At 38.3% G+C, this 12,580-nt stretch overlaps 2 long non-coding RNA genes across 13 annotated transcripts in view; one reads left to right on the top strand and one right to left on the bottom strand.

The window, feature by feature from the left end:
• The window catches only part of LOC123382342, a 99,728-nt gene that overhangs the window by 8,378 nt on the left and 78,770 nt on the right, over positions 1 to 12,580 (bottom strand). For all 3 annotated transcript variants that reach the window (XR_006590597.1, XR_006590595.1, XR_006590596.1), the window contains exons 2-3: positions 11,234 to 11,283; positions 9,986 to 10,068 (exon numbers count right to left, since the gene is read on the bottom strand). This is a non-coding gene — a long non-coding RNA (uncharacterized LOC123382342). The remainder of the gene's footprint in view (positions 1 to 9,985; positions 10,069 to 11,233; positions 11,284 to 12,580) is intronic.
• Positions 1 to 12,580, top strand: part of LOC109494948 — a 415,303-nt gene that overhangs the window by 383,192 nt on the left and 19,531 nt on the right. For 6 of the 10 annotated variants that reach the window (XR_006590572.1, XR_006590571.1, XR_006590574.1 and 3 more), the window contains 6 exons: positions 4,978 to 5,132; positions 7,014 to 7,100; positions 7,273 to 7,534; positions 8,756 to 8,868; positions 10,052 to 10,091; positions 10,855 to 11,137. This is a non-coding gene — a long non-coding RNA (uncharacterized LOC109494948). Of the gene's footprint in view, positions 1 to 4,977; positions 5,133 to 7,013; positions 7,101 to 7,272; positions 7,535 to 8,755; positions 8,869 to 9,269; positions 9,365 to 9,754; positions 10,092 to 10,854; positions 11,138 to 12,580 lie in introns of those variants that run through there. The other 4 variants (XR_002738562.2, XR_006590577.1, XR_006590573.1 and 1 more) reach the window with 4 other exon arrangements.

Here is a 12,580-nt window from a genome sequence, read left to right as displayed (position 1 = left end):
CCTGGGTGAATGTTCCCTGGGAGCTTCCGTAACTGCTGCTGTTGGATGAAGCGGTCTGCAGACAATATTACATCCAGTGTCTGATGTGTTGAATTCAGTATGTCCTTACTACCTTTTTGCCTGCAGAATCTTGCCACTTCTCATAGAGGAATGTTAAACTCATAGAGGAATTCGTCCAACTTTGACAACGGATCTATCTCTTTCTCCTTGCGTTTCTATCAGTTTTAGCTTCCTGTAGTTTGATGCTGTGTTAGGGATGCCCTCCTAATGACAATTAATCCTATTTTTTCTCCCTATCCTTTGCATTATTGCTGCCATTCATTTCATTTGTACCTAAGTAACTACAAACACATAAACATACATAATCACATAGGTTGTTGCTGTGATTTTAAGCAGTTATCTGTTAGATTAATTCAGAATAAGAGAAGGAAACGTTTTTATTTTGCCTTCACGTATTCCTTCTCTGATGCTCTTTCTTTATGTGCATCTGAGGTTTTTTTTTTTTTAATGTTTATTTTTGAGAGAGAGAGAGAGAGAGAGAGAGAGAGAGAGACAGAGTGAAAGCAGGGGAGGGGCAGAGAGAGAGGGAGACACAGAATCTGAAGAGGGCTCTGGGCTCTGAGCTGTCAGCACAGAGCCCGACACAGGGCTCGACCTCATGAACCATGAGATCATGACCTGACCTGAAGTCGAACACTTAACTGACTGAGCCACCCAGACACCCCTGCATCTCAGTTTGTGACCTGTATCATTTTATTAATCTCTTAAGAACTTTTAACATGCTGTACATTACATCCCCATGACTTTTTCTTTTATAACTAGAAGTTTGTACCTCTTAATCCCCTTCACCTTCATCTGCCACCAGCGTCTCCCCTCTGGTAACTATAGTTTGTTTCCTATATCTGTGAGTCTGTTTCGGTTTTGTTCATTCATCTGTTCTGTTTTTCAGTTTCCACATGTAATTGAAATCAGACATTATTTGTCTTCCTGTGTCTGACTTATTTCACCCAGTATAATACCCTCTAGTTCCATCCATGTTGTCACACATGGTAAGATTTCATTCCATCGTGTGTGTGTGTGTGTTTGTGTGTGTGTGTGTGTGTGTGTGTGTGTGTGTGTGTGTTTGTATACCATATCTTTAACCATTCATCTATGGATGGACACTTACATTGCTTCCGTATCTTCACTGTTGTAAATAAATGCTGCAGTGAACATAGGGGTGCATGTATCTCTTTGAACTGGTGTTTTCATTTTCTGCAGATAAATACCCAAGAAGTGGAATTTCTGGTTCACATAGTAATTCTCTTTTTAACTTTTTAAAGGAACCTCCATACCATTTTCCATAGTGACTACACTAATGCACATTCCCACCAACAGTGTACAAGGATTCCCTTTTCTCCACATCCTGGCTGCACTTGTTATTTTGTTGTTGTTTTTTTTATAATAGGTAATCTGAAAGATAGGAGATGATAGCTCACTGTAGTTTTGATTTGCATTTCCCTGATGATGAGTGATGTTGAGCATCATGTCATGTGTCTGTTGGCCATCTAATGTCCTCTTTGGAAAAAATGTCTTCAAGTCTTTTGTCCATTTATTAATTGGGTTGATATATACATATGTGTGTGTGTGTGTGTGTGTGTGTGTGTGTGTGTGTGTGTAATATATATTAAGCTCTACAAGTTCTTTATGTATTTAGGATATATGATTTGAAAATATCTTCTTCCATTCATAGGTTGCCTTTTCGTTTTCTTCATGGTTTCCTTCCCTGTGCAAAAAGTTTTTGGTTTCATCTAATCTCATTTATTTTAGCCTTTGTTGCCCTTGCCTGAGAAGGGTGATCCAAAAATAAACAAAAAAAAATTGCTAAGATTAATGTCAAAGAGTCCACTGTCTATGGTTTCTTCTAGGAATTTTATAGTTTTAGATCTTACATACAAGTCTTTAATCCATTTTGAATTCATTTTTGTATACAGTATAATATAGTGGTTCAATTTTCCCAGCACCATTTATTGAAGAGATGGTCTTTTCCCCACTGTATATTCTTGCCTCCTTTGTCATAGATTAATTGACCATATAATCATAGATTTATCTCTGGGCTCTCTATCCTCTGATCTGTGTGTCTGTTTCTGTGCCATTACCATACCTTTTTGATTAGTACAACTTTGTAGCATAGTTTGAAATCAGAGCGCATGATACCTCCAGCTTTGTTCTGCTTTCTCAAGTTTGCTTTGGCTCTTCAGGGTGTTTTGTGGCTCCATGCAAACTTCAGCATTCTCTGTTATAGTTCTGTAAAAAATGTCACTGATATTTTGACAAGGATTGCACTGAATATGTATATTGCTTTGGGTAGTATGGACATTTCAATAGTATTCTTCCAATTCACGAACACGGTGTATCTTTCTAGTTGGGCCAGGTTCAGTTTCTTTTATCAGTGTCTCAGAGTTTTGAGAGTACAGGTCTTTCACCTCCTTGATTAAATTTCTTCCTAGGTATTTTATTCTGTTTGGTGTAAATGTAAATGGGATTGTTTTGTTAATTTCTCATTCTGATAACTTATTTTTAGTGTAGAGAAGTGCAACCAATTTCTGTATGTTATTATATCCTGTGACTCTACTGAATTAATTTATTCTAATAGTTTTTTGGTGGAGTCTTAAGAATTATTTAATATATATAGTACCATGTCATCTGCAAATAGTGACAGTTTTACTTCTTTTCCAATTTTAATGCCTTTCTTTTTCTTTCTTAATTGCCGTGGCTAGGATTTCCAATATTATATTGAATAAAAGTGGTGAGAGTGGGCATCCTTGTCTTGTTCCTGATCTTAGATGAAAATCTTTCAACTTTATATCATTGAGTATGATGTTAACTTTGGATATGTTCTTTACTATATTGAGATACCTTCCCTCAATACTCACTTTGTGAAAATTTAATACTTCTTGCAAAGCAAATCTACTGGCAAAACATTTGCTCAACTTTTGCTTGTGTGAGGAAGTATTTCTCTTTAAATGCTGAAGGATAATTTCACAGGGTAAAGAATTTTAGATTGGTGACATTTTCCCTCTCTCCACACTTTAAATATTTCACTTCGTTCTCCTCTTGCTTGCATCGTTTCTGAGAATCAGATCTAATCCTCTGATCCTCTCTAGATAAGGTATTTTTATCCTCTGGGCTTTTTTAAAGGTTTTTCTTTATCTTTGATTTTCTGAAGTTTGGATAGGGTATGCCTAAATCTAACTTTTTGTTTTATATTTATTTGTTTTATATTTATGCTGTTTTACATTTATTTCACCAAGCTGCCTAGATTGGTAGTTTGAGGTCCAACATTAATATTTGGAAATTCTCATGCATTATTGGTTCATATATTTCTTCTGTTACTTTTTTCTGGTATTCCCCATATGCAAGTATCACATCTTTTGTAGTTGCCCTAGGGTTCTTGCATATTCTGTGGCATGGGTTTTTTGGGGTTTTGTTTGTTTGTTTTCTTTGCTTTTTAGTTTTGGAAGATTCTATCGAAATGTCCTCAAGTTCAGAGAGTCTTTCCTCAGTTGTGTCCTTTCTGTGACAGTGTTATTGATCTCTCATATTTTTAATTGATTCTGAGAATTTCCATCACTATTTCCATCACTACTTACATTACACATCTGTTCTTGTATAATCTCTTTTCATTAACAGAGTTGTTTTGAATTCCTGCTCTGCTAATTTTAACATCCCTGACATATGAGTCTGGTTCTAATGCTTGTTCTATTTCTTCAAACTGAGATTTTGACCTTTTAGTACTCTCAGATTTTTTCTTGGCATTGGCACATGATGTACGAGGTAAAAGGAACCTAGCTCTGGTTCCAGCAAAAGTTTCTGCTCGTGGGTTTCACTCTGATAAGTTGTGATTCTCTGTTTCCATCTATGTCTCCAAATTTGGTGCATCGGTTTGCCCAGCGACCTTATCTCTGGCAGATCTGAGATGATTTGATTTTTTCAGTTATTTTCCTTATTGTTAATAGAAAGTAATGACATTCACACTCCTTACATGTAAGACTAGAATATGGAACTTATTGCAAGACATGAAAGGAAAACAAAAACAAACTTCTTTAACTCTGGATAACACTTTCTACATTTTCTTCAAATATCCCATCCAAACCAACATGTAGGGTTTTTGGTTTTGTTTTATTTTGTTTTGCTTGTTGTAAACAAAACTTTAGTTAAGATGTTAACCCCCCCACAAAGGCACACAGTTCTGTTAAGGTGAATATTGCTATTGGTGTGAAGAAATGGATACAGGTAGCTTCTTAAAAAAACTGTTATTTGCCACTAGGACCATAAATAAGAAAGACAGAAGTCCACAGTGGCCCCAACCATAAATATCCTAAAAACGTAACTATGAATCCAAGTTGTTGAGATAAATATTGAACTCGTCTTCCTATAAGAACATTTCTTGACTAAACTTTTCAGTTGAAGAACTGTTACATGTAGTCATAAAAATAGTGAAATTTAAACAGTATTTAAAATTTAAATAATATTTAATGGTATGTAATGAAATATATGACCTCCATTTTTACGAGTTTATTAGGATGCCTTTTTTTTTTAACTTAGCCTTTAATGATAATAGGATATAAAGCACAATTCTCAAAATTTTATTCAACTCATCAATGAGGGAACCATCAAGACTTTAAGAGCTCGCTTAACAACTGAGAAAGAAGGAGATTGGTTAGTCAAGAAGAAAATGTCTAAATATGTCTAAGATTGCTAAATTATGTATAAGATTGGCTGTCTAAAGGCCAATAAATTATATTATCAATATTTTCTGGTTAACCTCTAACTTTATTGAGCTCTAAACTACCTGCACATTTATCAGTTGTGGATTGTGAGTCAAATACACTGTGACCACAAAGTTACACCTCCAGGAGTATCAGATCAGAATCCAGCAGGATTTTAATAAAATGCTCTAATGTCAGAAGTAAGCACTACTTTGCCTCTTTCTAGATGCGGCTCCATAGGTCAACTTGTCTTCTACACCAAGATTGCTTTTTGGGTTCAGAGGGATGAAGTGAAGACTCCCAGCCCCTGCACATCCCTGCTGGAGCCTTATGTACAATATACAACCCAGACAGACCAGGTGTAGCATGCTAAAAAATAAGGTAAGAAATCAGTATACAGCAGCCCCAGAAGACTGCCATTTATCTTCAAGGTAGTAAATTCCATCAGTGTGTTTAAAGGAGGATGAAAGAGAGTTGCAGACTCAATGTTAACCCTTTCTCACCCACATATATGTAATATTTCTATAAGTTTTCCACCATTTGGTTTTGGTGGTGGCAATTGATACAATTTTTTTAAAGGGCAAAATCATAAGTTTCATGCAAATGTAAAAAAAACCCACATGCCATAGATTTTATATAACTCAGTTAGGAGGCCAGCAAGATGTTCCATTGGTTCAAAGGAGAATTCAAACAATTTACCCATATACAGGCAATCGGGAATGTGGAAATGAATTTATGTGTAAATGCTAAACTTGTCATCATTTACAGGACAATAATCTATTGCATTACACAAAATTAAATCCATTAAATTATTCTGGAAAAACGATAACTTACAGAACTTTAGTTTCTTAGCACCGGTAGATTAGAAAATAGCTCAAAAACAATGAATTAGAAGATGGAGAGGGTGACCTGGACCGAAACCCAGTAATCTTTGGTGTGGGTGTGTGTGCATTTCAAATGTGTCATTTTTTCCTGACAGTGGACACTTTTATCAGGTGTTTACCCAGAAGTGGATTTGCTAAATCAGGGGTATTCGTATGCTTAGGGTTAGTGGCTAGTGCCACATACTTGTTCTCAAGTGATTATGTCAACTTCCACACTCATCAACGAGGTAGAATTCTTTACATGCCCTTGAAAAAGAGGAAGTTCTGAACCTCCGTTCGTATCCACAAAGGGTGAACCTTGAACTAGTCACCTTTGTAGCTCTCACGTATCCTAAATTTTTAGAGCCGTCATCTGTGGTCTAATACAGAATTGTTCTGTTTTTTGCCTCTGGTTCCAGGCAAAGACTTTGTAAAACCCTTGGAATTAGAGTGACAGGTGTGTATCTATTATGCTAATGAGGGCACTCATGGCCAAGCCCTAGTTAGCTTCAGGATGGAGGCTGGTCCCCAAAGAGACCAACCCCTGCTTAGAGCATTGTAACTTTGGGCTACCTTGACTTCTGGGAGGAGGGGTGGGGGGGGGGCCTTGGAGATTGAGTTCAATCTCATGTCCAGTGATTTAATAAATCATGACTACCTAATGAAGCCCCACTAAAAATTCCACACACAGAACTCAGTGAAGCTTTCTGCTTTGTGAATACCTGGCTGGAATCTAGAGTTGCCGCGTGTACTAAGTGTATGCCGCTTCTTTGTTGAATGAGTAAATACACTGATTCTACCTGCGTCTTACATCCAGCTCTTGCGTAAATCGTTCCGGAAGTGTAAATTCTCTGAGCACCGGCCAGTCTAGGGATGGCTTGATGTTCTGTCTGTGCAGACAGATTCTAGGTTATGACTAAGCAGTGGGAACACTGTGTAGGAAGGCTATAAATCATCCCAGCAAATGACACCCGTTAGCACAATAATTTTCAATTCAAAGCAGGTCAAGACAAATTGACCATCCAACTTATGTCCAGACAGTGGGCCCTGGCCTCTCTAATATGATTAAGAGGAGGCCATTGTGTCTCATTATCTCACAATATGAATAGGATTCTAGTCTATAATTCATAAATGCTTAATTTGTGAGGCTAAATTCCACAGACAAAATATTTAAATATTCATCTCTAGGGAATTAGATTAGCACAAGAGGCAAAAAAAAAAAAAGTCTAAAGCTGACATTAGGCGTTCACCAGTAAACATTCACAAACACACCATGTCCTCCAATATCAGAATGACACCTTAGCCTTCATTTCCTAGGATTGTTTAATTTTGGATAAAAAGTGTTATGTTGGACTTTGGATATCCAGCTTCGACATTTTGATTTAATCTTTGTTCACAGTGCAGAGTTAAGTTTTGATCAATGGAGCGAGAAGAAATGGATGCCACAGGAGAAAGGATCTAACGCTCTCCCGGTGAATTGAGAAAGGTAGAGCAAAGAGAGAACCTTGACCTTCACTGCATGTAGCTACCAGACTTTCTCTAGGTTCAAAGTTTTACTGGAAACTTTTTTTTTAACTCCTAGGCTTACATTTACTATTTATGTCTCCCATGCAGAGTATGCTTTAAAAAATTTTTTTAATCAGAAATTTCATTTTCAGGCAGGTACACAATTTGTGAATGACTAAAGAGATCTGACTGTACCATGGAAACCTCATTGTTGACTTCTGGCCAATCGCGAGTAACTTCGGTATCTAATTCAGAAAAGAATGGTCTCTTGCTCTGGCCAAAGCAAAAGCTGCAGCAACATTAATGGAAGACAGACTCTGTTCTAGGCTATTTACAACAGGGGACAGGACAACACTCAACTCAATGTCACTGAGCTCAACTTCACTGAAGTTGAATGAGGGCAGAAAAGAGTTCGTAAGTGCTGGCATGAGAGGCAGAACCCAACTCCTCTGTGTTTGCTAACTGGATTTACCCAAAGGAAAAATAAATTCTGTAGTACCGTTGGGACAGGAAGTAGTTTTACAACCAGGAGCAAGGGACACATCAACATTAGGCTCCTATCTTTTCACAGAGACTTGGCGTGCTGGGGGGCTTGGGGGGGGGGTCTATCTCCCTCGATGTTTACATTCAAAAAGATGGGATGCAAAACCGGCAAGATGCTTTTTAAAAGATTTATCATCTCAAAGAGGCAGGAAAAAATATTGATAAGCTTCCTCACATGAATGTTCTAGAAAGGAACATCATGTGCCTTTGTAAAAAGTTTGATGGAGCTGAGGGTAATGTGAAGGCCATCTTGGTCGATGTATTTAAATGTGTTTAAAAGTACTGAAGCAGTTGGGGCCCCGGGTGGCTCAGTCAGTTAAGCATCTGACTCCTGATCTCAGCTCAGGTCTTGATCTCAGGGTTGTGAGTTCGAGCCTTGCATTGGGCTCTTAGCTCAGTGTGAAGCCTGCTTCACAACACCAACAAAATTGCTGAAGCAGTCTACCTGCCAGAGTTGTATAGGAAAATAGAACCAATGAGATGGATGTACCTTCCACTAGATATAAAGAGTTGGATTTAAAGGGATGGGCTCATGTTATCTTGGGGGCTGGCAAGTCTGAAATTTGCAGGCAGGCTGGTGACCCAGGGATGAGTTGATGCTGCAGTTTGAGTATGAAAAGCTGTCTACTTTTTACAGAATCCCCTCTTCCTTGGGAGACCTCAGTCTTTTTCTCTTGAGGCCTTCAACTGATTGGATGAGGCCCACCGACATCATGGAGAATAATCTGCTTTACTCAAATTATTCTGAATTAAATCTTAATCTCATGTAAAACATACCTTCCCAGCTGCATCTAAACTGATGTCTAACCATCTATCTGGGTACCATGACATCACCAAGTTGACACATAACAATCCTCACAGGCTGTAAGCCCAGTATATAGAAAAAGCCTCCAAAGGGCTAGATGGAATTTTGAGAATGTGTTTATCTGTAGAGTAGGTGTCTGAGGAATATTCCTATGCCACTATTATTGAATAAATCAGCTATTTAATGGGGGGAAATTCAGGTGACTTGACAGGGACTCCCTTCTTGTGAGTTTTTATAGTTTCAGAGAAGCAGAGACCATCATAATTTTTCTTTTCTGGATAACGAAGCTTGCTTTGAAATACATGAAGATCAGAAAAGTGCCCTCAGGCAAAGAAGATGCAGCTTTTTAAGAAAAGGATCCAATTTGGGAAGGAGGAACAGTGCTTCCATGGCCACACAGGTAAGGAGATTCTGACCTTCTGATGATAAGAGAATAGTATTTCTGTAACTGCAGGGGACCCAGCACACAATCTGAGAAGTAAAGAGATTTGCAATTTACATTTTCACTGTGATATGGAAAAAAAAAAAGATGTGGGAATACAGCTTTTCGTAGTTAGTCTGCACACCTACAACCCGTGCTAAGAATTAGATGTAGGTAGCCTTAAAAATGAGGGCTTTGGATATTGTGTAGGGCTCGGTACTTTGGGAGAGTAGCAGATAGAACAAAATAGAAGGGTGCATTCAAGCACTAAATAGAGATGTTAAGAAAAGCTTGCAGCAGGTGAAGTTATTATTCACCCGATGTGGTGCTATCTCTCAGATCACTGGATACACCTTAAAATGCAAATTGCTCTTTTCTAGATATTGGCGATTTTTTCTCTCATACACGGGCCTGAAGATCATTTTCTACCCATGGCCTTGTGTTTCAACTTCCAAAAATCTGTAGAAAGATGAAGGTACCCTAATCTGTTCCCATGGGGTTTCTCCTTCTCTTGGAGTTTTTATCATCCTATCCTGTTCAGCTCTCAAGAATCTGCTAATGAAAACTTCTAGCACGAAGGAAATTAAACCACTCTAAGACACAGATTTATGGAGACGTATTTGTTAGCTATTTAATCACATCTCAAAAGATCAGCAGTCTGCATAATGACATTGAATTGTGCTCGTTTCCAGAGCCCATATTCTAGGTTCCTTTCTCCTATTCCACCTTCTTTCTTTCTTTTTTTTTTGACACTGAAGAGTAGCAGACTGTGCCACTTTGGTTAAGGATTATTTTGAGCTGAAGGCAACTGAGAAGCAGAGACAAGAAACATATGTAAAGGTGTCTCCTCTCCCTTCTCTACCAGGAAGGACAGATGTGAATCACTGGAGACAACTCTAGACCCCAGTCAGCTCAGAGACGGTACCAGGGGGACCTCATAAACATTACTAGCTAGCCCTTAGCTTCCTCCCTTTCCCTGCCCTAGAAACCCAAAGTCCTTTTCCTTTGTCTTGTCGCTTGACTAAAAAGCTACGGTTCTTTCATTCTGATGCTATATCAACCCAAGCTCTAGCTACCCCTTTGAGTCCCTGATTACCGAGTATGGGCAGGTGGAGGGGAGACACGTGTTGACAACCTTCTGTTGGTCCCTTGTCTTTTGCAGAGCCCCAGCCAGACAACCTAGGACCACAGAGGAAAAATTGGTAAGTTTCAGTATTTCAGGGGAGGAGAAATACCTTCCTTGGGTATTACAATCTTCTTCTTCCCCTACTCACTTAGAATGCAAATTATTTCCTTCTTGGAGTTCATAAAAATGCCCAGTTGACCTTATTTCCTAGATTCTACAAACCTTATCAGTGGCATGATACTTCATAAATTTAATAACAGTGTGGGATCAAGCCTGATTTGAGGGTCGTAACACTGAAAGGAAGGATGATAAAACTGAAGTAAAGCAAGTTAATGATCTGCAGAGAAAATGGACTTCAAAGGAACCAGTAGTGTGTGATTTCTTGAACTGAGTAGGATGTGTGTAGGTTTCTCTTGTATTCTTACTCTTAAACTTTGCAAATATGTTAACTATATTTATATATACATAAAGTATTCATTGGATTGTAAATTTACGTATATATGCATACATACCTACAAATGTATTTCATATGTATACTTGGTAAAGACATCCATTTGTATTGGCTGATTTCTGGTTTGGATGGAGCATAGGCCAGTCCTCTCCCTTGAGATTACTTTTCTTTAGTCATTTTTCATCATTGTTTATGTAACTCATGGATTGGATTGCTTTTGAAATAGACTTTCTCCGACTTAATTTCATAATATTACTTCTCCAAGATCACATTTACTAGAAACCCTTCTTTATAATTGTGTAAAAGGAAAAATCTCCCTGGATAGGAGCACTTGCCTAGGAAATATCAAGATGAAAACTGTTGGTTGAAAATTATTCTAACCCTCCAGCCTTGTTAAAGAGTCGTAAACTTTGAGTGACCCCACATATGCGAGGCTGGCATTGGACCTGACTGAAGACTCTTTCCTGACCAAGGAGCATGAGGATTTGCGTTAACTAATCCTGAACAGACCAATGGAGACCTCCTGCCTGTCCAGAGGGATAGTTCTCGAGCCTTAATGGGCTCATCTGCCATGAAATCCCCTGCCTGACTTCCCCCCATCTAACACCTCAGTGGGATTCTTCACAGGTATGTTCTTAAAAGTGGCAAATAAATACAACCAGCTTTAAAAATTTCGTCCTGCCTCGGGTTGATTTTGCAGTACTTTTGAAACCTAGAATCAGGCTATTAATTGAATTTAGGCTAAATAGGTCTGAAAATATACTTACAAGAACGAAGCTGAAGTTCTCTGTAGTCAAGGTTTGATCTAGCATTAACTCTGTCAATTAAAAAAAATGTCATCAATGGCTTTTTTTCATCATTTCTTAGAACAATTGTCCTAGCTCAGATCATTTTAGCAGAACAAAGTCAGAAACTGAATTTTTTACCCTTCTTTTCCCTCCTTTGATTTTCCGTGCTCATGGCTAGCACACCAGTGGCTTGCAGATGAGGTTTGTGTTTGTTTGTTGTTATAGTTGGAGCTTTTAAAAAAATTCCTTGCCAAAACCTTTGTTTTATCCTCTGCTGCAGAGAGTACATATCATGAATGTATCCAACTGAGCTCAATTATATCAAACAAAACAAACAGAACTTAGGAAGTGCTGCTCTCTGCGCCTGCTTCCCCAAGAAAGGCAATAAATTGGAGTGGTCTTTTCATGGACACCACGTGGCTGTCGTGGGGGCCGTGATACAACATGGGAAGGCAAGGACTGAAGTTACATTGTCCTAACAAATGGGTAATCTGTCCCCAACCTGAATTGGGTGAACACTACACCCATCAGTGTTTCCATCTCATTTAATGCCCGTAAGAATGAATTCACTTGAATTCAGTGGCCGTAGGCTCAGAACATTTGCAGTGTGTTTGTGCTGGGCTCTAAGACTGATCACTTCAGCTTTTTAATGCACTTGCTATTAAAGGACATTAACCCAAGGATACAGAAAGTAGAGGAAGACGCTCAGAATTGCATCACAAATTAAATTATTTTCAAATTTCTTTCCACTCCGAGCTCACATGCTAATTTTATACAGCCATCATCAATGCTTTTATATGGTTATGTTAACCATGTATTTGGTAATGATATTTAGTGGGTACATAATGTTACATCAGGTCGATTAAGCAGTTTCCTTAAACATTCTGTTATTCCTGGTCGTGCAAAGTGAAGCTGTTTTTACTGAAACAAATGACTAAAATTAACCTGTTGTTTAATAGCAATGCAAATGGATTTTTCTCCATTGCCATTTATTTTAGAACAAATTTCATATAGTGGTCAAACGCTATGTACTTTTCTGATGACTCCTTATGAATTTTCAAATACAGATATTTTTCTCAATGATGTGAGGATCATTTATAAACATCACATCTCTTTTTCCATAAATAAAGTCAGTGGTTATTTCCTAAATATGCCTGTTTTCTCAACGTTTATTATTATTTTTTTGGGACAGAGAGAGACAGAGCATGAACGGGGTAGGGGCAGAGAGAGAGAGGGAGACACAGAATCGGAAACAGGCTCCAGGCTCTGAGCCATCAGCCCAGAGCCTGACGCGGGGCTCGAACTCCCGGACCGCGAGATCGTGAC

The sequence above is a fragment of the Felis catus genome, chromosome E2 (assembly GCF_018350175.1).
Source record: "Felis catus isolate Fca126 chromosome E2, F.catus_Fca126_mat1.0, whole genome shotgun sequence".
Lineage (NCBI taxonomy): Eukaryota > Metazoa > Chordata > Mammalia > Carnivora > Felidae > Felis > Felis catus.
The sequence above is the reverse complement of the archived record's forward strand: the minus strand, read 5'-3'. Positions and strand labels throughout refer to the sequence as shown.